This window comes from Ambystoma mexicanum, chromosome 5p (assembly GCF_040938575.1).
Source record: "Ambystoma mexicanum isolate Mex_15411 chromosome 5p, UKY_AmexF1_1, whole genome shotgun sequence".
NCBI lineage: Eukaryota > Metazoa > Chordata > Amphibia > Caudata > Ambystomatidae > Ambystoma > Ambystoma mexicanum.
The window spans coordinates 559,919,490-559,942,064 of NC_090930.1; positions in this window are offsets into that span (position 1 = coordinate 559,919,490).

The window sequence follows — 22,575 nt, forward strand, 5'->3', positions numbered from 1 at the left end:
CGGGAACCTGTGGCCCCCCGCTGCATCCAACTCCGGTGCCGATCCGACACCCCTGGGCCGAGTTCTACGGGCCTGGAAGTTCCCGCGGCCCCTCCCCCGCGGCTTGGCGCAGCGCACTGAAGGAGGCCGCAGCTCCTGCACACACGCGGCCACTATGGGATTAAGGAAGCCGAGGGTGAGAAGGAGGCCGCGCTGCTTGGAGGAAGACCCCGAGGCCGTACACCCGCAGCGCATTGGGGCTTCCCACCCTGGCCTTCGATACTGGGCACGGATATGGCCGAGTGCGAATGACGCGGCCCAACGCAGAAGAGGCCTGAATCAGAGAGGGCCAACGGCCCACGGAACGGCAAAGACGCCGGGGGGGCGACGGGGGAGTGCACCCCCTGACCCCCCCTTTTTCCCCCATCGTGTCGGGCCGCGACCCGGAGCGATCCCAGAACCCCAGCGCCAGGTGAAAAGAGACACGGGTGAGGCCGGAATCAGAGAGGGCCACCGGCCCACAGAGCAGCAACATCGCCGGGGGGCCAAAGCAGGAGCGTGCCCCCGACCTCCCCATCTCTGATCCCACCGGGCCGCTACCGGGGGTGATCCCCGGACCCCGGAACCGGGTAAAGAAGATCAGTGTCGGGGCCCTGGAATCTGGACGCCCGCCCGTCTCCACATTAAGCGGACCTACAGGCCACCAGGAGGCCATCACCGCACAGCGAGTCCTCCTCGACCCGGGGGGTCTGGGTGCCCGGGGGCCAACGTGGGAGCGTGCCCCCCCCAATACGCACCCCTCCCTCACGGTCACTAGAAAGGGGCATTCATGGGCGCCTGTGATCCGGAGCCCCCGAGCTGCAAAATCTGGGAATCACCACCACAGGAGTAACTAACAGATCCAGACAAGCCGGACACGTACAGGGACGGCCAAAATAAACCTCCCATGAGCTGGAAAGAAAACCTGTCGAAATACCAATTTGTGGCCAGCGAGAACATCATGGCGACCGGGGGCCCCTCCACCCCGCCCCCAGACTTGGGTGCTATCCAGAACAATATCCAAACGATCCTGGAGGAGATCCGCGGGATAAGGACGGACATGGGTGCCAAATTGGCAGACCTCACGACTAAAGTCACCACCTTGGAAGATCGAATGGAGGGAGTCGAAAACAACCAGCTCTCCACAACCCTCCTTGAGACCCAAATGGAAATCAGATTCCGGGACCTGGAAAGACGCGAAGAAGAACTCCAGCTCAAGGTGGACGATATGGAAAACAGGGAGAGAAGAAATTACCTGCGTATTTTTGGTTTAGTGGAGGCCGAGGGAGAAACCATACAAGGCCTTGAGGGCAAAGTACATGAAATTGTAAGGATTGTCTTGGGGGCAGACGCCGAAGGTGCAATTAAGTTTGACAGGGTCCATCGGGCAGGAGGAGGGGGCAGAGGCCCACGTTCGGTCCTGGCCTGGCTGCACTATTACAAGGACAAAGCTAAAATTCTGGAGAAAGCGAGGAACCTTGGCAATATTCAATACGGTGACTCCAGGGTATCCATCTTTCGGGACCTATCAGCTCTCACCCTGTCAATGAGAAGGAAATGTGGAAATCTCACAAGATGGCTTCAGGGAAAGGGGGTCCGATACCGCTGGGGCCACCCCTTCTATTTGGAATTTGAGTGGCTGGGGGAGAAACATCGCTTGGTGTCTGAGGAAGACATTCAAAGGGCCACGGACGACCTGGTTGGCGACCAGGCGGGCCACTCAAATGGCCAAGAAGAAATAGCCCGGGACCCCCCGAGAGGCCCCGACATACTGGGACAGTTTAGCGGCAAATCTAAAGTCAAGGGGGCTCGGAAATTTCGGAAAACCAGGCACCCGTCAATGACCTCCGAGGACCACCCGAAGCCATAACAGCATCGCCCTTCCGGAGGTCGAGGAAATCCTACAATGAGCATCAGCTCCAGGATCTGGCAGTAATTGGTCCTGGGGCCTGGAGGGGCCACGCCTGGGAGCCGCGTTAGCGCGACATGCGGCCTGCTGCTTTGGAGGGCGGGCAGAACTTTGCTAAATGTTAGTTGTTTTGTTGTGGTGACCCACGCAGAAAGTCTGAGTTTGGTGTGTACAGGCTGAAGTGGGGGTTCACAGTTCCAGAATTCCACCTCGGTCATTTGCACCGAGGATTTGGTGGGGTTCACCTATATTGATGTTAAGATTTGAGATTCCTTGAGAGTCCTTGGTGGTTCGTTGACCAACCCCGACATTTGTTGAGGGATGTGGACGAACCCCTTACATTACAACGGAAGAGGGGGTGGGGGGAGGGAGCAAAGGGGGAGGCTTGGGCTTGGGGGGCAGGGGTGGAATGACCAGCGAAAGAGATAGGGAGGAAGGGGGGGGAACCAGTTCAAATCACAGATACTTGCTTGGCTGCGGGCTCTGAAACGCAGATGTTACGAGGGGTTCAAGGTGCACAAACTAAAAGACGATAATGATTGAAGGAAGGATAGGCACGCTGAACGTCAAGGGTCTTAACTCCCAAAATAAGAGGTCCCTTACGAGCAATATGTTCCGAAAACAACATCTAACAGTCCTCCTCCTACAAGAAACGCATTACAAACGTGGAAGGGAATCCAGAATTAAGGGGAAGGATATTGGTTCCAACTACTGGGCCTCACATGCAAACTCCAAGAAAGAGGTGGTAGGTATTCTCCTGGGAAGAGCATTCCACCTCACGGGGGTGGAAACCAAGAGAGGTTTTGGGGGCCGATTCTTAGGGGTCAAGGGGTTCTGCGAGGGACAACGCATCACCCTGGCCACCTTATACGCGCCCAATTCGGGTCAAGTGCAGTTCCTCACTCGGATCTTTAATGTCATGGATGAATGGGCAGAAGGGGCCATGATACTAGGCGGGGATTTCAACCTGATAGCTGACCCCCGTCTGGACTGGTGGTATGCCAAGGGAGGGGTGCCCAAGGGGATCTCCAAGGATAATCTGGCCCTGCAGGCCCTCCTGAGGGACCATTGCTGGGTGGACGTCTGGCGCAAGGCATACCCGGGTCAGGGAGGTTATACCTTTTTCTCTCCCCCACATTGTACCTACACTAGAATTGATCTCATGTTAATCTCCGAAGAGGGGGACGGGGTGGTTCAACAGCCGAGGGTGGAGGCCATAACGTGGTCGGACCATGAATTGCTTGTGGCTGACTGGTCACTGCCTTTTGCCCCAAGATCCACCGTTGGCAGTGCAACGACACGCTTCTTAGGGATCCCGTGTTTCGGGACTTTATGAAACAAGAAATGTCGGCTTACTTTGAGACGAATGACAATGGTGAGACCGACATGTCCACAGTATGGGAAGCCGGAAAAGCCACTTTTAGGGGTCTCCTCATAGCAGAGGGCTCGAGGCGTAAACGGGAAAGGGGCCTGATTGAGGGCAAGCTCTGGGCGGAGTTGGGGGTCTTGCGGGCCAGACTGGGCACTCCCAGGATAGACAGAGATGCACTTCTGGAGGAGATGCAGGGCAAAAGACAAGAGCTACACATGGTTCTTATAGGGGAGGTTATTAAGAAAATGCGGTACACCAAGCAAAGATACTATGAACGGGGAGACAGGGTGGGAACTCTTTTGGCACAAAGGTCCCGGGGCTGCAGGGTGGAAAGGGGGGTTGCCCAGCTTAGCGATGGGGAAGGTAGGATTCACAGGGGCCGGGAGGAAATAGCGGACTGCTTTTCTGACTATTACAGCAAACTTTATTCTAGGCAAGCAGGCGAATCAGTGGAAGATATCTCAGCCTACTTGGCGGAGCACCCCCTCCCCAAGCTATCTGACGAAGACCTAGGGACCCTTGAGGGGGAGATTTCAGAGGAAGAGGTGGAGAGCGCCATTAAGAGACTGAGGCAGGAAAGGCACCGGGGGGGGACGGCTACACGGCTGATTTCTATAAACAGACCCAATCGATCTTGGTGAAGCCCTTGGCCAAACTCTACAATCAGATTAGGAGCCGAAACTCAATTCCACTGACGTTTCTGCAAGCCCTCATCACCGTCATACCCAAGTCCGGTAAAGACCAGACAGAATGAGGGTCCTATAGACCCATCTCACTCCTTAACTTAGATGCCAAGATTTTTACCAGAATCTTGGCCTCCAGACTTGAGAACTGCCTTCCACGCCTGATACACCCTGACCAAGCGGGATTCGTCCTCAACTGGCAGGGCTCTGACAACATACGGAAGACACTCCATATACTTGCCACAGTGGGGGTCCGGGACGGGGGCTCTTTTACTGGCTCTCGATGCGGAGAAAGCCTTCGACAGGGTCAGCTGGGCTTTCATGGGAGAGGTTTTCACATCTCTGGGGATGGGTCATAGGTGGCTGGGGTGTATGGCCGCGCTTTACTCTTCCCCCTCGGCTAGAGTGGTGGCAAACGGAACAGAATCGAGAGAGTTCCCCCTCCAACGTGGTACATGGCAGGGATGCCCACTGTCCCCGCTAATTTATGCACTAGTAATGGAACCTTGGGCAATCTCAGTCCCCAATTACGAGGCTATTAGGGGAGTACAGATTGGAGACATGCAATGCAAAATCTGCCTCTTCGCGGACGACGCCCTACTCTATGTCACCAGACCGTCCCAAACAGTCCCCCGGTTATTACAGGGCCTCTTGCGCTATGGGGAGCTATCGGGTTATAAAGTCAATCTGGATAAGTCAGTGGCATTTATGGGTGGGAACCTGTCAGATCCGGAGATGGCCTTTGTGAAAGGGCTCCCCTTTAAACGGACTGAAGAGGGATTCCGGTACTTTGGAGTGCAGATTACCCGTGACCTTGAGGAACTGTACACAGCTAACTTCCCTCCCCTCTGGTCCACAATCAGAAGAGATGTGGAGAGGTGGGCGGGATCGGGGCTCTCCTGGATGGCGCGCCTTAACCTCATAAAAATGGTTCTCCTCCCAAAGTTTTTATTTCTCTTCCAAATGCTCCCAGTGATAATCCCCAAGACCTTCTTTATAGAAACGAAGCAAGTCCTGCTCAACTTCCTCTGGTCAGGCAAAAAGCATAGGATTTCCTACAAAGTGTTGACTAGGGCTAAGGAAGATGGGGAAGTGGGGTATCCTGACCTGGAAACGTTTCACAGAGCTTCTCAGCTGAGGGTTTTGGTCGATCACTTCTCCCCAGATACGAAAAAACAATGGGTTGCCATGGACAACAGGCCCCTTGCCCCGGTCACAATAGAGGAATGGCTTTGGGTCCCAAGGAAAAAGATCCCCAGAAGCGTCCTAAATCATCCAATCTTGAAGGTGCTGTGGTCCCTGTGGGGAGAGGGAGGTTACTATCGGTGGCTCACGACGAGGCCGTCCCCGTTGAGCTGCATTTGGGCCCCTCCCTTCTTGGCCAAAATAGCAGAACCAGCACCGTATCAGTCGTGGTTTGATGCAGGCCTTAATAGGATCGGCCATCTATGGGTGAAGGTTTCTTTCCAGCCCTTAAGTGATCTCGAGGAGGCTCTGGGAATTGGCACCCTGTCCCCCTTTCGCTACCTCCAGCTTAAGGGTGTTCTCACCGAACCATCCTGGGGCGACACCCTCAGGAGGGATCTCACGGAGTTCGAAAAGCTTCTCCTATCTGCGAGGGGTTCTAAGGGGATAATATCTCGCCTTTACAAACTCTTCCTGTTCTCTGTCCCCAGGGATCCTCCACCGGCACGCACACAGTGGGGTAGAGACCTAGGAGAGGAGATTGATGATGAAAGATGGGCGGAGATGTGCAGGCGGGCCAACCGATCCAGGGCCTCCCTCCAATATCGCCATCAAGCCCTCAAGATACTACACCGATGGCACTACCCCCCACAGAGGATTGCTAGGATAAAACCAGGATATGACCCACACTGCTGGAAATGTAGGACTGAGAGGGGGGACTATATCCACATGTGGTGGGGATGCCCAGTGGTCCAAAACTATTGGGAAAAGGTACTCGCCTGGATCAAAGGGGGGGACAGGGTTGAGCGGTCTTCCTGCCCATGGCTCCTCCTCTTTGGAATCGACATTGGGGAGGGTCAGGAGGGCACTCAAGACCATATGCTCCAAATCATGTTGGTGGCAGCCAGATGCTGCCTCGCACAAAAATGGAAACACCCAGAAATGCCGGGGGAAAAAACGTGGGTGACCAAGGTGCGGGCCATATATGACATGGAGTTTCTCACACACCTACTCGATGAGTCCAAGTCCAACATCGAGAAAATCTGGCTCCCCTTTTTTGACAAATATGGCCAATCAACTTAACGCCCCACGCCTGGGCCGGGGGTCTTCCCCCAGGGGCGCTGGACCATTGGACACCGACCTGATTGTGAACTTCTCCCAGTTGGACCCATGACCTCGGCGAACCAAGTGCACCGTGTAACGATACTACTGTCTCAGGAAAGTCTGTCAAACAAGCAACAAGCAACTAACGAGAACTTGAACTGTAGGGTGGTGGGGGGAGGAACAGCGGGGAGGGGGAAGTGGGGTGTTACGATTGGTTGTTTGTTAACTCATGCTTACACATGCTAAGTAATGTCGTACTACATATACAAAACTTAATAGAAATTGATTTTAAAAAAAAAAGTAGTCGGAGTTGCTGATAAAAATCAAACAGAGCTTGATTTGCGAAACGACCACGCCCGACAAGCGTAGAGGTCTGCTTGCTGAGCTTGAAGAAGGATACTCTGACCTCGCACTTCATCATACCAATGGTCCTTATAGATCCAAGGCAGCCATCATGTATGCACGCAGTGAGGGCATACATTGATAGCGGTGCCATAGGAAACTATGTGGACCACGAGTTGGCTTCTAGGATGAATCTATCTCTCTGCAAAAAGACCACCTCGGATGTCATCACCAAAGTCGATGGAACTGAAATTGCTGCTAGGCCTGTAACTCATTCCACCGGAGAGATGACACTATTGGGTCAGGATGGGCATCGAGAGACTATTGTGTTTGATTTAATCAAAGCCCCACAGTTCCAAATAATACTGGGGATACCTTGGTTGGAAACACATAATCCTTGTATTGATTGGCGAGAGAAGAGAATAACCTTCCCGGATTGTGCACATACTTGTTACCCAAAAATACCCTTGAACCAAGGCCTGCCCACAGTCGCGACTCCAGTCGTGCAGTTACCTCAGGAATATCAAGAATTCCAGGATGTTTTCCAAAAGGAACAGGCAAACACCCTACCACCTCACAGATCATACGATTGTCAAATCGATCTCATACCCGGTGCACAACCTCCATGTAGTAGGATCTACTCCCTTACGGAACCCGAAAACCTTCACCTGCGACAATACTTGGACCAATACCTTGCTAATGGCTTCATTCGTCCATCCAAGTCCCCTGCATCTTCAGCTTTGTTCTTCGTGCCTAAAAAGGAAGGTGACCTCAGAACGTCCATAGACTACCGCGCATTAAATCAGATCACGGTTAAGAACCGATACCCATTGCCTCTGATCCCCGAATTACTAGACCAAGTAAAGGACGCTTGCATCTACACTAAATTAGATCTCCGAGGGGCATATCATCTGGTACGTGTGAAGAAAGGCGACAAATGGAAGACTGCTTTTCGCACTAAGTACGGGTTATTCGAATACCAGGTGATGACCTTCGGGTTCTGCAATGCACCAGCAGCCTTCCAGTATTTTATGAACGATGTCCTTTGTGAACTCATTGACGTCTTTGTTGTTGTATACATAGACGATATTCTAGTGTACTCCTCTTCAGAATCAGACCATGTGAAGCACGTTTGTGCAGTCCTTGAGAAACTACGCCAGCACAAGTTATATGCAAAATTGGAAAAATGCCTTTTTCATGCTACGGATGTTGAATTCCTTGGATTTATCCTGACTCCAAAAGGAGTCCGAATGGACTCTCGAAAGGTGGACGCAATCCTCAGGTGGCCATCACCCAGTTCAGTTAAAGGGGTACAAAGCATGCTCGGATTTGCTAATTTCTACCGCAGATTCATTCCGGACTTCTCACATGATGTACACCCTATCACAGCACTTTTGCGAAAAAACGCTTCTTGTGGACCGAAGAAGCTGAAAAGGCCTTCCAAGAGCTGAAAGCGAAATTCACCTCTGCACCTTTCTTAAAGCAACCACGCCCCGAACTTCCATAAATAGTTGAAACTGATGCATCCAGTTTAGCCATGGGAGCTGTCCTGTCCCAGAAGGATCCTGAAACCGGTCAACTTCACCCAGTAGCATTTTGGTCCAGAAAGTTCTCGGCAGCCGAGTTAAACTATGCGGTTACCGATAAAGAATTATTAGCCATCGAATCCGCCTTCAAGGCTTGGCGGCATTATCTTCTTGGTGCCAGGCATACCATTACGGTAATCACCGATCACTGGAACTTGCAGTATTTAAAAACAGCCAAGGCCCAATTGTCGCATCAAATTCGATGGGCATTGTTCTTTGCCGAGTTCGATTTCATGATCACTTATCGACCAGGTTGTAAAAATGGCAAGGCAGATGCCTTATCCCGAATAGGGATGGGAGAAGCATATGCAAACCCGGAACCGGTGCCTATAATTTCAGAACAAAGAATTCTTGGCATAACCACTCTACAGACACTAGAGGATATTCAAGTAAAGATCTAAACAACTCTTCGATCCAACAGCCCTGCAGGACTGGGTGAAGAAAGGCCCGGACTACTCAGTCATCAATGAACTACCTTACTATCAAGGGCGACTATTTCTACCACACAAGGAACTACAAGAATTAGTTATCTCCAATTATCATGACACCCTGATGGAAGGACACCCAGGTATCGCAAAAACTGAAGCTAAAATTAAGAGACAATTCTGGTGGCACACCTGGCAAAAAGACATAAAGTCATTTGTAATGTCTTGTGGCTTTTGCGCCCAAAACAAAAGTCAGAAGAAAAAGCCAGCTGGCCTCTTACAACCTTTGGATATTCCACCTACACCATGGCACACCTTATCGTTAGACTTAATTACAGATCTACCTCCATGTAATGGATTTAACACCATTCTAGTTATTGTGGATCTTTTTTCCAAGATGGCCCACTTTATTCCTCTAAAGGGATTACCTTCTGCTTCAATTCTGGCCAAGGAGTTCCTCGAAAACATTGTTCGAATACACGGATTTCCTTCCGTATTGGTCTCTGACCGAGGTAATCAATTCATTTCACATTTTTGGAAGAAATGTTGTCAACTGGCGCAAATCAACGTGAGGTTATCAACCAGTCACCATCCCCAGACCGATGGTCATACGGAGAGGACCAACAAGACCCTTGAACAGTACCTACGTTTCATGCTACACCAGACCGAAAGTAATTGGAAAGATATTTTATGGATTTCCGAGTATGCATACAATAACTCTGTACATTCAGGAACCGGACAAAGCCCCTTTTATACCATATATGGGCATCGCCCTCGAACCTCAGAACTAGATTTGCCTCAGCATTTAGAAATGCCGGCAGTTAGTCATTTGCATTCTACTATTACACAAGCCTTTAAAAAGGCAACAGAACAGTTGAAACAAGCAAAAGAGAAATATAAGAGAAACTCCACAATACCAGATTGGGGATCAAGTTTGGCTGGCTACAAAACACATACCTCTGAAGGGAACTCAGACTTTTAACCCTAGATATTTGGGATCTTACACTATTAAGGCCATTATCAACCCGGTAGCCGTCAAATTGGAATTACCCTCTAATATGCGCATTCATCCTGTCTTTCATGTTTCACTTTTAAAACCAGTTCAACCAGGAACAAGATTAACCAAACCACCCGACCCCATCTTGATAGATGGAGAACCTGAATTCGAGGTAAAAAATATCCTGGACTCCAAGATGGTTAAATCAAAACTTTTTCATTTAATCGATTGGAAGGGCTACGGACCACAAGAAAGGTCATGAGAACCTAGTGACCACGTCCATGCACCTCGGTTGGTGAAAAGATTCCATCGGAACTTCCCAGACAAACCAGGGCCCAGGGGAAGAACAACTTTAGGGGGGGCCTTGCGGGGGAGTGCTGTCATGATGCATACCGCCAGGCATCCAGACCAAGCCCATCAGCCCCGGGAACAGGCATCTAGAATTTTAGTAAAACCTGAGCAGCCCCAGCTATGGGCTATCTGGGTTCAGTCCTGGCGCCTTAGGCGCCAGGCTCATAGTAGGAATCAGTCCTGGCGCCTAATGCGCCAGGCTCATAGTCATTACTTACCTCAGGCAGACCATGCTGCAAATGACTCCAATCCAACATGAAGCCTGAAAGGGACTATTTTTCTACAGGGACTATTTTTTGCTCGGGTGTGGTTCTAGGGACTTCTTACCTGGGACTACTTTTGAGGCTATTTAAACCACACCCGACCAGCAACACACACTTCGCGTTATTCTGCATCCAGCAACGTAACACTCACCGTGCCTGCAGCCTGCATCCAGTCTTCTGCCACGTCCGCCTCGAACACGGAGCTCCTAAAACAAAGAGGAAAGAAAGGTACAAGGTTCGAAAACAAACTTATTTCTATTCCACACCTGATTCTGGATCCATCTTGTCTCCGGACCTGTAAAGAACATAATTTCTGCACGCGCCGCACCTCCAGCTGCAGCGCCGCGCCATACTCACCAGTCTTCACAGCATCCTTCGGGTCGGCGCTGCCTCCATCATTTCTTCGCCAAACTTCGGCACCTAGGAGACAAAAGAAGACCACAAGGTGAGCCGAGAGAACCAACAAATATAATTCTTACCACCATAGACTTACCTGATTTACCACTGGAGGAATCCTTTTGTGACTCTCCATATTTTCACGTGCCACATCTGTAAAGAGAGACAAAACAACACGTTTTCCTCGTGCAACATTTACCGGACAGCGCCGGGTAATACAGACTCTTACCTGAGTGCCACAAGCTGCCACAAGAGCATCTTTTCACGAGCCAGCTGCAAAACAAGAAAGGAAGGGGGGAACAAGATTGAACATCGGACATATTGAACTCTATGAACTTAATACTTACTGGTCCTCACCAGGAACCTCAGAGTCAATACTCTCCGGAACTCTCCCAAGCCTTCAAACCAGTGAAGTAACTGGAATCGACTTGCCCCTGCAAATCCACGCAGGATGGAGAGCTCATCTTTCAAGAATATAAGGTGAGATTGCTGTGAGGGCATTTCGGAGGTGATTAGTTGGGGAGGACTGTGGGGGTGCCATCACTTGAATGCACAAGTGGCTAAATCCATCTCTCCACTTGCAGGAGAATATTTCTACGGGTTAAGCAGACAAGATTAGGAGGGCAGATCCAGTCAGTCATCTGTGCACTACGCATCATGTGGGTGGAGACCGCAGCTGTCCAGGTCCGACCAACGCCCCTGTGGGAGCCAGGTGAGCGTAACAGTCTCTTTGTTCGCGTTGTTCTTTAGTGCGTCATTAGTACTTCTTTTTGAAGATTTAATTAGGGACCAAAATTCCGAGATTCTTTTTGCGCTTAGCGTACGCAGCATTTGTTCTGGGTCTTGTTGATATGAAGTTGCACGCTGTTGTCAGATCCAGTTTTTGTAGGTTTGTTGTCCCAATTTTAGTTTTGCTCCAATGATTTTTGAATTTTTTGCCATTTGTTTCATTTTCCTCAAAATGGCTCTCTGGGCCACTAACTGAAGATTATAGATGTGTTTATGAGTTTTTCGAGCGTCTCGTGACTTGGTTACATGATATACTGTCAATAAGGGCACATAGTCCACTTCGTTAGTTTATCCCATATCTGTTGCTTCATACTCAGTGTGGTTTGTGTTGTAGGCTTTCATGATGTCCCGGATGCTTTTATCCATCAGTTTTAGGCGGTTGTCTCTTAGGCAGGCTTCTAGCTCATCTGGCATATTTCTTTTCACTGGCTGCTGTAACTGCCAATTTGTTACCAGTACATTGTGGTCGCTGTTTTCTGGTTTTACCACTTTAAAAGCCTTTATCAGACTTAGTAACTCCTTTGATACAAAGGTGTGGTCAATTGTTCCGTGCTGTTCCTCTCTTTGCCAAGTTAGAACCACCAGGTTATTCTCAGTTCTCAGCCATTTGAGGTTGTGTAGATCTCACTGTTACATGAGACTCTCCCACCTCTTGCCTCGTTTCCGGGCTAGAACTGCTCGAGGATTGATTGGCCTTGTTGTTTCTAAATCTGTACATGTGCAGTTTAAATCGCCATTTATGAAGATATGTTTCGCCTGATGGCATTCGCACTCGTCTTCCAACAGATTGTCTACGTCAGATAGGTATTGGTCGGTTGCGATCTCCATTGGATTCCAATAGGTATTGACTATTTACTTTAAAATTCACTCTTAATAAACTCCAACTATGGGTAAAAAAATACATGCTCAATCCACCTGTGACGCGGACGTAACTGCAACATCGTCCTTTTCTTCTCACATCCCACTTTTCATGCATTGGGGGTCAGCAGAGGCTAGCATCCACAGAGGCATTCCTTGGAGGCAAACTAGATAACTGACTGGAGCCCGGTCGGTGCTGCACTCAGTCATTTCACTGAAGGGATGGATGGGGATCACCCTTTGTGGCTAGAATAGTATGAAGATGGATGGGTTAGGACTCTTTGGGGACAGTGATTTACAGGTGCAGCTTCCCCCAATGCAATGGGTCATTTAGCATCTTATTGCAAAGTGCTACATGCAACCTCAGTTGAAGGAAGGATGGCAAGCAGGGCTCAGTAGTGTAGAAACGCTGAGATAAATTATTACAGCATACAGGTAAGTGGGAAGGCAGGAGACTGAATAAAAGCCAATCAGCAGATCAATATTCTCAACCCATCTATCTCAACTGAGAACAGATCCCTAGTCAGAAAGAAGAGAGAAATCAGTTAGAAGAGGAAGACATTGGTGAATAAAGAAGGATGAAGTAGTCAAAGATAAGGGGACACATTAACATTAAAAAGATAGACAGCTACAGGTGGAATTCAGCGAGGAAATGAAGTGCAGACATTGAGGAATTAGAATGGAGGGCTCATTAGTGTAGAAACGCTGAATTATGTTTTAGTTAAATCATACAGCTAAGTGGGAAGGCAAGAGACTCAGTAAAAGCCAAGAAGCAGATCAATGTTCTCAACCCATCTATCTAAACTGGAAATAGATCCCTCACCGACATTGCCTTTGCATTCCATTCATAACATACACAAGCAATCATAAAGCATTCAAGATACTACAGCTGGCACGGTTCAGAAAAGCAAGAACTAAGGGGAGACTGATAGTAAATCGTTTAGTATCAAGCAGATTAACATTGCAGGACAAATGAAAATAAGCAAGTGCAGGAGGGTCCTGGAAAAGTGAGATTTAGTGCAAAACCATTCACCTTTGCCCAAATATTTGAACATAGAGTGCAAAGATGGAGTTAGCATAGGTAGGGGAGGCTTAGACAAAGATACTAGGTGGCATTGAAGTTATAGAGAATCAAGGGACCATGTTATAGCTGAAGACAGGAGAGTAGCAGTATAGTCAGGATGAAGAAGAGAGAAATGAGTAAGCAGAGGAAGACATTGGTGAATATCCGACAGAGATGAAAACAGCAATTCGAATCAACAAAGGTTGCAACACAAGAAGGATGAAGTAGACCAGTATAAGGGGACCAATTAACATTAAAGCAAAATAACCAGATACAGGTGGAATTCAGTGAGGAAATGAAGTACAGACATTTGGGAATTAGAATGGAGATTAGCAAAACAATATATCATGCGAAGAACTGGATATAGTAAAGATGGAGGTTCAAGGCTTCTATAGGAAAAAAGGGAACATCAGATGGTAAGAGAAACATAATTGATATCATCACTAAAAGATGCTTGAGGACCCAACAGCACTCCTGCCCACCAGCTTTATACCCCCTGATCCCTTTCATATATCAATTTCTACCTTTCCTCCCCCACCTGTCCACCTCTACCCTCCCAGATGAAATCAAATCATTAAGAAAGGGAGAAGGTGTGGTTTACAAAGGAGAAACACTGGGATTCAGATGAGGAGGGGATGGGAGTCTAAGAACAATTAAAGGTATATGTAGAACTCCTTGTTCCCCACAGATGACCATGACCTCAGGTGAAGTTCCAGTAACTTCTTTATTTAGTTCCAGTACATTATGATGGTCATATAATGTCAGGTACATCTGGGTTCAGGGCAACATACACCTGCATCCTCCCAGGTAGGCTTACATCTCCCAACTGACCACATAGAACCCCAGTCACACATAAACATTCTAACCCTTAACACTCCATTGTCAATCAATACACTGACCAAAGGTTCCATTAGGATGCATGATAATACCAAATCCCTACATATCTCCCTTCCATAGGGACATAAAAACACAAGTAGATAACTTAACCATAATGGCTAATAACAACACGCACACAAACAACCCCACGTTCAATGCACTTGCCTCATAACTCCTTACTGAGAACATTCTGCTAGTCTCATTACATATTCCAAAATAGTCCACACAGCCGTGGGACACAATTACAATCAATGCCCCTTCCTCTTTCTACCAAGTGAGGAAAAGGCACCCAACTGCTCAAACATCCTTACTAAAACTTTTACAAATAGAGGCACCCATACCTCTCTTCCTAAACTTGACTTCATCGTCCCACAAAAGAACACACACACATCTCCCTCACACCCAACAATGCAAACCGGTATGTACCTAAATACACACCACCTCCAACTAGACTGAGTATCCCAGATACCCGGGTAACTACTTCACTTCTTGTGACACCATTACCCCTAAATTGCCCATGTTGAAAGTATTCCTAAATACAATACAGCTCCTATTAGGGAAACCACACTTCATTCACACCAGCATCATACCGACATCAATGGCTCTACTATAGTCTTTGCTGTATCATCATGAAACTCTGAATGGTTTCTAAACCAAACAACCAAACAAAAAACTTTGTTTGACACTTAGCACTCTAAACTTTAGCATTAAATAAGGTCTTAATACATCTGCATTACAAAAGTCCCACCTGTGGAAATAAAAAATTAGTGCACATAACTATACTTCAGATTCCACATACCAAACTCTAGCAATGTTGTCAATGCAACCTATATTTCATTAAATGTCCATCTGTGGAAGGAAAAGTGTGTTAGTTAAACATGACCGTACCACAATTTTTTGCCTTTGCATCATAACATTACCAAGTATTTGTTGACAGAGGTAACAGAGGCCACGACTTTTACACACCATCCGTGCACACCTATCAAACATGCTAACTACCACTTGCAAGATACCTCTCATACCAATGTACCTACAACATAAATACCAAATAGCATTTCAGAAAACACTATTACTACGCATATCTCAATCTCTTTCTACTAATATGCAACTTTAACCTACTTAATAAAACCTCACATTTGGATCACTTAATCCCTTGGTTGACTAATTACAAACACCCTTGAGACCTAAATCCAATCTAAAAAACTATAAACTTTGTTCTCTGCTCTTAAGCTTCAACAACTTCCATGAAGTACCCCAATTACAGGACAACCTATCCCACAAGAAACTACACCTGACAACATACAGGTTCACGCTCTCATGCACTCACGCTGTCCAAATGCCATTCAGGCCTCACATGACAACAGATTCTGAATCAATAACTAATTATAACTACTTAACCAATTCAAAGAAGGCAAGACCAAATTGCTTCCTTTACTTATGCTCGTGAAAGCATCATCTCTTAACTTAAAAGTACCTCTGTTATTCATTCCGGCAATTAAGATCATTCACAACTTAAGCTTTTTGAAAAAAAATTCCAACGGGCGGAAATGCAGCCGCCCGCAACAGAAATGGATTTACCAATCCATCTGCCACACTTCCTTTTGTAAATATCACCTCCCGAAGCGTTCCTTTCCTATTATGTTCATAATGCTGCTTTTCATTGCTGCCAGCCGCCTGCTATAAAAATTGTACTCCCTTTGCCTCCTACCGCATCTCTCAGTTCTTAAGTAGGCTCCAAGCCCCTCAGGAACTACTGACAACATGCCCTCAAAGATCCTCATCACCTCATGTAAGTGATAGCTCCTACAGGCTCCTCCTTAGCGCTGCTGCAAATGGGCCCTTGCCCCTCCAGGCACTACACATGTTGTCTTGGGCAATATTCTTTCATCTCTGCACATGGGCTCTAAGCCCCTAAGGTGCAGCCACGGGCTACAAGTCTCTTAGGTGCAGGTATGGGCTCCAAGCCCCCTCAAACGCTGGAATGGCCCCCCAGGACCCTCCTCTGCTCCAGGCGCTTTTCACATTCGCCAACAATCTTCTATTTAACATATAGGCGCAGCTTAGGTTCCCAACCTCTTCTATTGCTGCTGCCCCAACTCCAGGCCTCAAGCTGTACAACATCACTCCTCATTGTTTCTTTTCCCGGCGCAGCTTAGGCACCAAGCCTCTCCTGTTGCTACTGCCTTGGGCTTATAGTCCTCAGTTGCACAGCATGCCTCCTCATTGCTTAATTTCCAGGCGCATCTTAGGCTCCAAGCCTCTCCTGTTGCTACTGCCTTGGCTATATCCCTCAGCTGCCCTGCATGGCTTCCTCATAATTTCCAGGTGTAACTAGACCCCAGGCCTCTTCAAATTGCTACTGCCATGGGCACCAAGCCCTCCATGCTGCAGCTAGTGGTCCCAGACCCCTTAAGCAATCAGTCTCTGGGCCCTCAGCCCCTCCTCGGTCTCTTGCTTTCCTCTTTCCCTGACCTGTCCTTCTAGTGACAGGCCAGCTGGCCCCTGGCTCTGGCGCAGCCCCTTACTTTCTGCCCCTGAGCTCCATGCGCTGGGCCCTTCTGCGTCCACAGTTTTAAGAGCTCGCCCTACCTGGGAGGTCTTCTTCTTGGGTTGGGGGGAGGTGTATGTGCCATCTTCAATGCTGTCCCCCCAGCACAGCCAGCATCCTCGTCGCCAATGTAGAACTCCTTGTTCCCCACAGATGACCATGACCTCAGGTGAAGTTCCAGTAACTTCTTTATTTAGTTCCAGTACATTATGATGGTCATATAATGTCAGGTACATCTGGGTTCAGGGCAACATACACCTGCATCCTCCCAGGTAGGCTTACATCTCCCAACTGACCACATAGAACCCCAGTCACACATAAACATTCTAACCCTTAACACTCCATTGTCAATCAATACACTGACCAAAGGTTCCATTAGGATGCAGGATAATACCAAATCCCTACTGTATACCATCACCAATACCAGACAAGAATATGTAGGGTTGCTAATCTCCTAGTCGTGAAGAGAGTCCCACCTTTCAAACATGTATACCATCTGTCTCTTGAGCTGCAAACAGACAACGACATTATATTTGCATATGTTGACTTGCTTCAAACTCGTGACAAAGGCATGATGCAGAATGTGTTTTTTGATGAACAATGTTTAGCAATTTGTTTTTGAGAGAGAGAGAGAGTGTGTGTATGTGTGTGTGTGTGTGTGTGTGTGTGTGTGTGTGTGTGTGTGTGTGTGTGTGTGTGTGTGTGTGTGTATATATATATATATATATATATATATATATATATATATATATATATATATATATATATATATATGTAAACAGCAACTTAACCATAACTACATGGCCACTACCGTGGCCATGTAATATATATATATATATATATATATATATATATATATATATATATATATTACATGGCCACGGTAGTGGCCATGTAGTTATGGTTAAGTTGCTGTTTTCATAGGAAGAGCACTTTTTGGGTGGCTTATAACTTCGCTCTCCCTGGACAGATCCTCACCAAACTTTGCAAAAAAAGTAGTTGGGCCATTCTGAATTTTTTTGCAAAGTTTGGTGAAGATTTGTCCAGGGGGGGCAAAGTTATAGGGGGGGTCCCAAAACTTTTTTTTTCCCATAGACTGAATGGGAAAAAACTTTGCGCATAAGCAACATAAGCAACCATAACTCGTGCCACCGTGCACTGCTAACACTAACACCCAGGACATCAAAGATGACATCACAAATGTCATTGATGACATAACTGATGACATCACATGGCTGGCTCTCCCTTTTTATCCTTTACTGACATATCGAAGCCATATAGTTTTCTACAGTAACAGTCAGGAAGTAAAAATTGAAAAGGTACTATATTTGTAGACTTGGGGTCCTGTCACATCATATATGAAACATGTACATAGCGGAAGATACAGGCTTGAAAGAGAGCAATCCTTTCTGTGCATGAAGATAATCATTATGGTTATCAGCACTTTGTCATAGTTTTATTTTTATTACTCTACCTTCCGTCTATATACTCATATTTGTATACATTATACTCACTCTCCATAGAGTGAGTGGGAAAAAAATTTTGCTCGCGTCTACAGCGGGTTGGTCCCGAAAGCGTGCTTTTGCAAATTTGGTGAAAATTCGTCCAGTAGTTTGTTTTTTTTAAAATGACCAAAAAGTAGGTAAAAAAAAATAGTGATATCTGTGTTCGGTTTGCGGATACACTTCCCTGTTCGCTCCGCGGAAAGTGTCCTGATTGGCCAATCGTCTTGCGTGATGTTCGCGGACATGCAAAGTGTTCGCTGATTGGACGGCGTGGAGCGTGAAGCGCGTCAGATTTTTCGGTAGCGCCCGCCATCTTGGATTTGCGGACGTCCCCGGACAGCGCGGTGAAACTTTGTTCAAAATGTGTATTTTGTAGAGTGTGTTGGTGTGTAGGAGTGTTTGGGGGGGGTGGGAGTGTGTGAGATAGGTTGAAAGTTGTGTTTTTTATGTGTTAGACGTTCTTTTTGTGTTCAATTTGTTTGCAGACATCACAGGTGTTCTGAAATGTTCTAAATAAACTGACTAAGGGGTGTTCTAAGGAGTCAATATGTGTCCGTTTTGTTCGCAAGCAAAGTGAAACTGTTCTAAGAACACTTGCGGTGTCCGGGGAGTGTTCGTAGGTGGTGTCCTGAGGACGCCCTCCGTATTGTTCTCTGTCAAGTTGAATGTGTTCTAAGAACACGCGCTGTGTCCTGAAATGTTCGCAAATAAACAAAATGGGGGTGTTCTGAAGACGCTTCTAAGAACACTCGCGGTGTCCGGGGAGTGTTCGTAGGGGGTGTCCTGAGGACGCTGTCCGTATTGTTCTTTGTCAAGTTGAATGTGTCCTAAGAACACTCGCGGTGTCCTGAAATGTTCACAAATAAACAAGATGATGGTGTTCTGAAGACGCTTCTAAGAACACTCCCGGTGTCCGGGGAGTGTTCGTAGGGGGTGTCCTGAGGATGCTGTCCGTATTGTTCTTTGTCAAGTTGAATGTGTCCTAAGAACACTCGCGGTGTCCTGAAATGTTCACAAATAAACAAGATGGGGGTGTTCTGAAGACGTTTTTGAGAACACTCCCGGTGTCCTGGAATGTTCGTAGGGGGTGTCCTGAGGACGCTGTCTGTATTGTTCTCTGTCAAGTTGAATGTGTCCTAAGAACACTCGCGGTGTCCTGAAATGTTCGCAAATAAACAAGATGGGGGTGTTCTGAAGACGTTTTTGAGAACACTCCCGGTGTCCTGGAATGTTCATAGGGGGTGTCCTTAGGACGCTGTCCGTATTGTTCGTTGTTAAGTTGAAAGTGTTCTAAGAACTATCGCGTTGTTCTGAAATGTTCGTAGGGGGTGTCCTGAAAACGGTGTCCGTATTGTTCGCTGGCAAGTTCAAAGTGTTCTAAGAACACTCACATTGTTCGCGGACATTAAAAGTTTCCCATAGATCATAGTTGAAATGTTTGACTCTATGGATTTGATATGCTGCGGTGGTTGTTGCCAGGGCATAGAGTCTTGGGTGCATGGCCATGCACCCAAGACTCTATGCCCTGGCAACAACCACCGCAGCATATCATATTCATATTTTTTATAAGTTTGGGTGAAAAACAAATGTATAAGGAACAAAGGTATTAGATACTATGGATGTGATGTTCTGCTATGGTTGTCCTTATTATTGTATACTTACTGTTTGGTCTAGTAATGGGAGTCCATGTTTTTCTTCTTCATTTCTGTGATAAAAGAAAATAGCATGTTAGTATTAGTATTTTGTAATGACTTATTGCATTGTATAAGCAATATCCTTTTATTTTTTTTCAACCCTCATATTTAGTAGAGTACAAATCAGAGTACTGTGCAATTTGCTCAGTTTCTGTATTTGTTGCTAAAATCATTTGGTCTGTGGGAGAAAAGAAAATCCATGTTGGATTTAAAAAAAACCCTTTTTCTGTTATGCTACAGTTTATTTGTTTGTTTGTTTTCAGTGTTCACTTGTTGTTTCTGGCTAATGCTTTATACGTTGCTTTGTTGTATTTTTTTGTAACAGTAACAGATTCTTCATTTGTAATGATATTATAAAATTTTGGAGCAGTTAGATACCAATTGGCGTATTCTAACTGTCTATTTTTTTAATATATTTTAGTGGTTTACATTTACCTATTTGGATATTGTTAAATTTTGGGACAGTTAGATACCAATTGGCGTATTCTAACTGTGTATTTTTTGGTCTAATTTAGTGGTATTCATTTATCTGATTAGTTGTTGTAGAATCTTTGAGCTGTTAGATAGCTTTTGGAGTATTCTAACAGTTTATATTATTTTAACACACATTTATAATTTTGGGACAGTTAGATACCGATTGGCGTATTCTAACTGTGTATTTTTTGGTCTAATTTAGTGGTATTCATTTATCTGATTAGTTGTTGTAGAATCTTTGAGCAGTTAGATAGCTTTTGGAGTATTCTAACAGTTTATATTTTTCTAACACACATTTAATTAAAGGTTTAAATACAGTTTATTTATCAAATTTTGGTTTTAAGAACATCAATAAGCGTTTGTAAGATTTGCTGGTAATCTCTGCTTTAGAGTAATGGTACTATCATTACATTCAAACCATCCACATTTCTTTTTTATGTATGCAGTGTAGTGCCCTGAATTGGTTGTGGCTCCTGCGTGGTAGATTATACCTATTGTTGTGAAGGTTTTCTTACCAAGTGATATTTGACCATGTGTGAATCCAGTCAGCTTGCAGTTGTTTTTGGTACCATCTGCATTGTAACGTGGAAGCATTAGTATTACGTATTTACTATGTGTTTGTATTACTAACGTGGAGCGATTATCTGAATTGCAGGTAGAGCATAATCTACCATGGTTTGCATTTTGTACAAGTTGCTGAAATTGAATGGATTCACAATTTGGTATTGATATATATATGAAGCGTTCATTGGGGATTTCTTCTTGTGTCACATTGTTGCAGAGAGTGCATGTATGTTTCCACATGTATGAAATCTGAAAGATTTCATTTATAGGTATGTTTTTGTTTTCCAGTACTTGTAGTAAGCACATTAGAAATTCTTGTGGATCTTCCTGTGAGTTTATAGTGAATTTCACCATTCCAGCACAGTAGTCCAATTGTCGTATTATTCCAAAAAAACTATATGTGTTGTCAGGATTGTTTGCTGCATTTCTGTGAAGTACTAACATTTGCAAACACAATGGGTCTGTACTGTGTGAGTAAATGTTGTCAACAATTGGTGGTAATTGAAATAGAATATTCGTTGCTACATTTGCATAGCAACTTACACCAACTATATTTGAGAATTTAAATGGTCCGGGTAGTTCTGTATCTAACTGCTTTTTTTGGAGTTTGTTTAAAGAAGTACCTGGTTTACTTTCTCTAATTGATTCTTTTTTGTTTGTGGTACTTGATGAAGTATTAGTTTCTTTTTCCTCTCTTTGGAGGATTTGCAGTGACGTCCTGTTGCATTTCAGTTTGATTTAGTTTTCTTTTACAACGTTTTAGTTTTTGTGGAACAGAATATGTGTTTAGATGGGGAGTGTATAGTGAGCGAAGTCTATTATATTCTAAAATGCAAGGAATATCAGCGTTTACTTTACTTGTATCGAAGTTGATTAGAAATAGACCGTCAAGTGCACGTAAGCGTGATAGTGCTACGTAGCTCATGCCTTCTTTAAAGACTGTGTTACCAATATCTATCATTGCTTTGTCTAGGGTAAGACCTTGTGATTTATGAATTGTAACCGCGTATGCAAGAGTTAGAGAAAATTGTTCTCTGCGTACATACATATCTTTGAAGAGAAGGAATCTAGCTGTTGAGCGTCCTATCCGTTTTACTTCTGAAAGTTTGTCAAAGAGTATATTGACAAACTGAATTTTGTTGTCACGTGGGTATGTTTGAAAGCCAACAACTGTACCCAGTGCTCCATTAACTAGTCCTTGGTCCACGTCAAGGTTACGTTTAAGCATTACTCTGCAATTTAAGGATAATTTTAACATCTTTTCTAAGCCTGCTGTGTTTGAGATTGATTTTTCTAAATGATTTAGTCTTGTTGTGGCTTGGTCACAAATGGGTAGTGTCATACCATGTACATCTAGTTTGTCTGTGGCGCTAATTTCCATTATTGGTTGCATTTCTTTACTTAGCATGATTTCATTGAATTTGAAACAGCTTACAAGTGTTGGCATTAAGGCCATACAATTGACATTTCTGTGGGCTAATTGTTCCATAACATCTGCACCGCATGCATTATCGCCATAAAGTGCATTAATGTGCCGGGTTTTCAATGTTGCTTCTGCTTCTTTAGAAAGTAT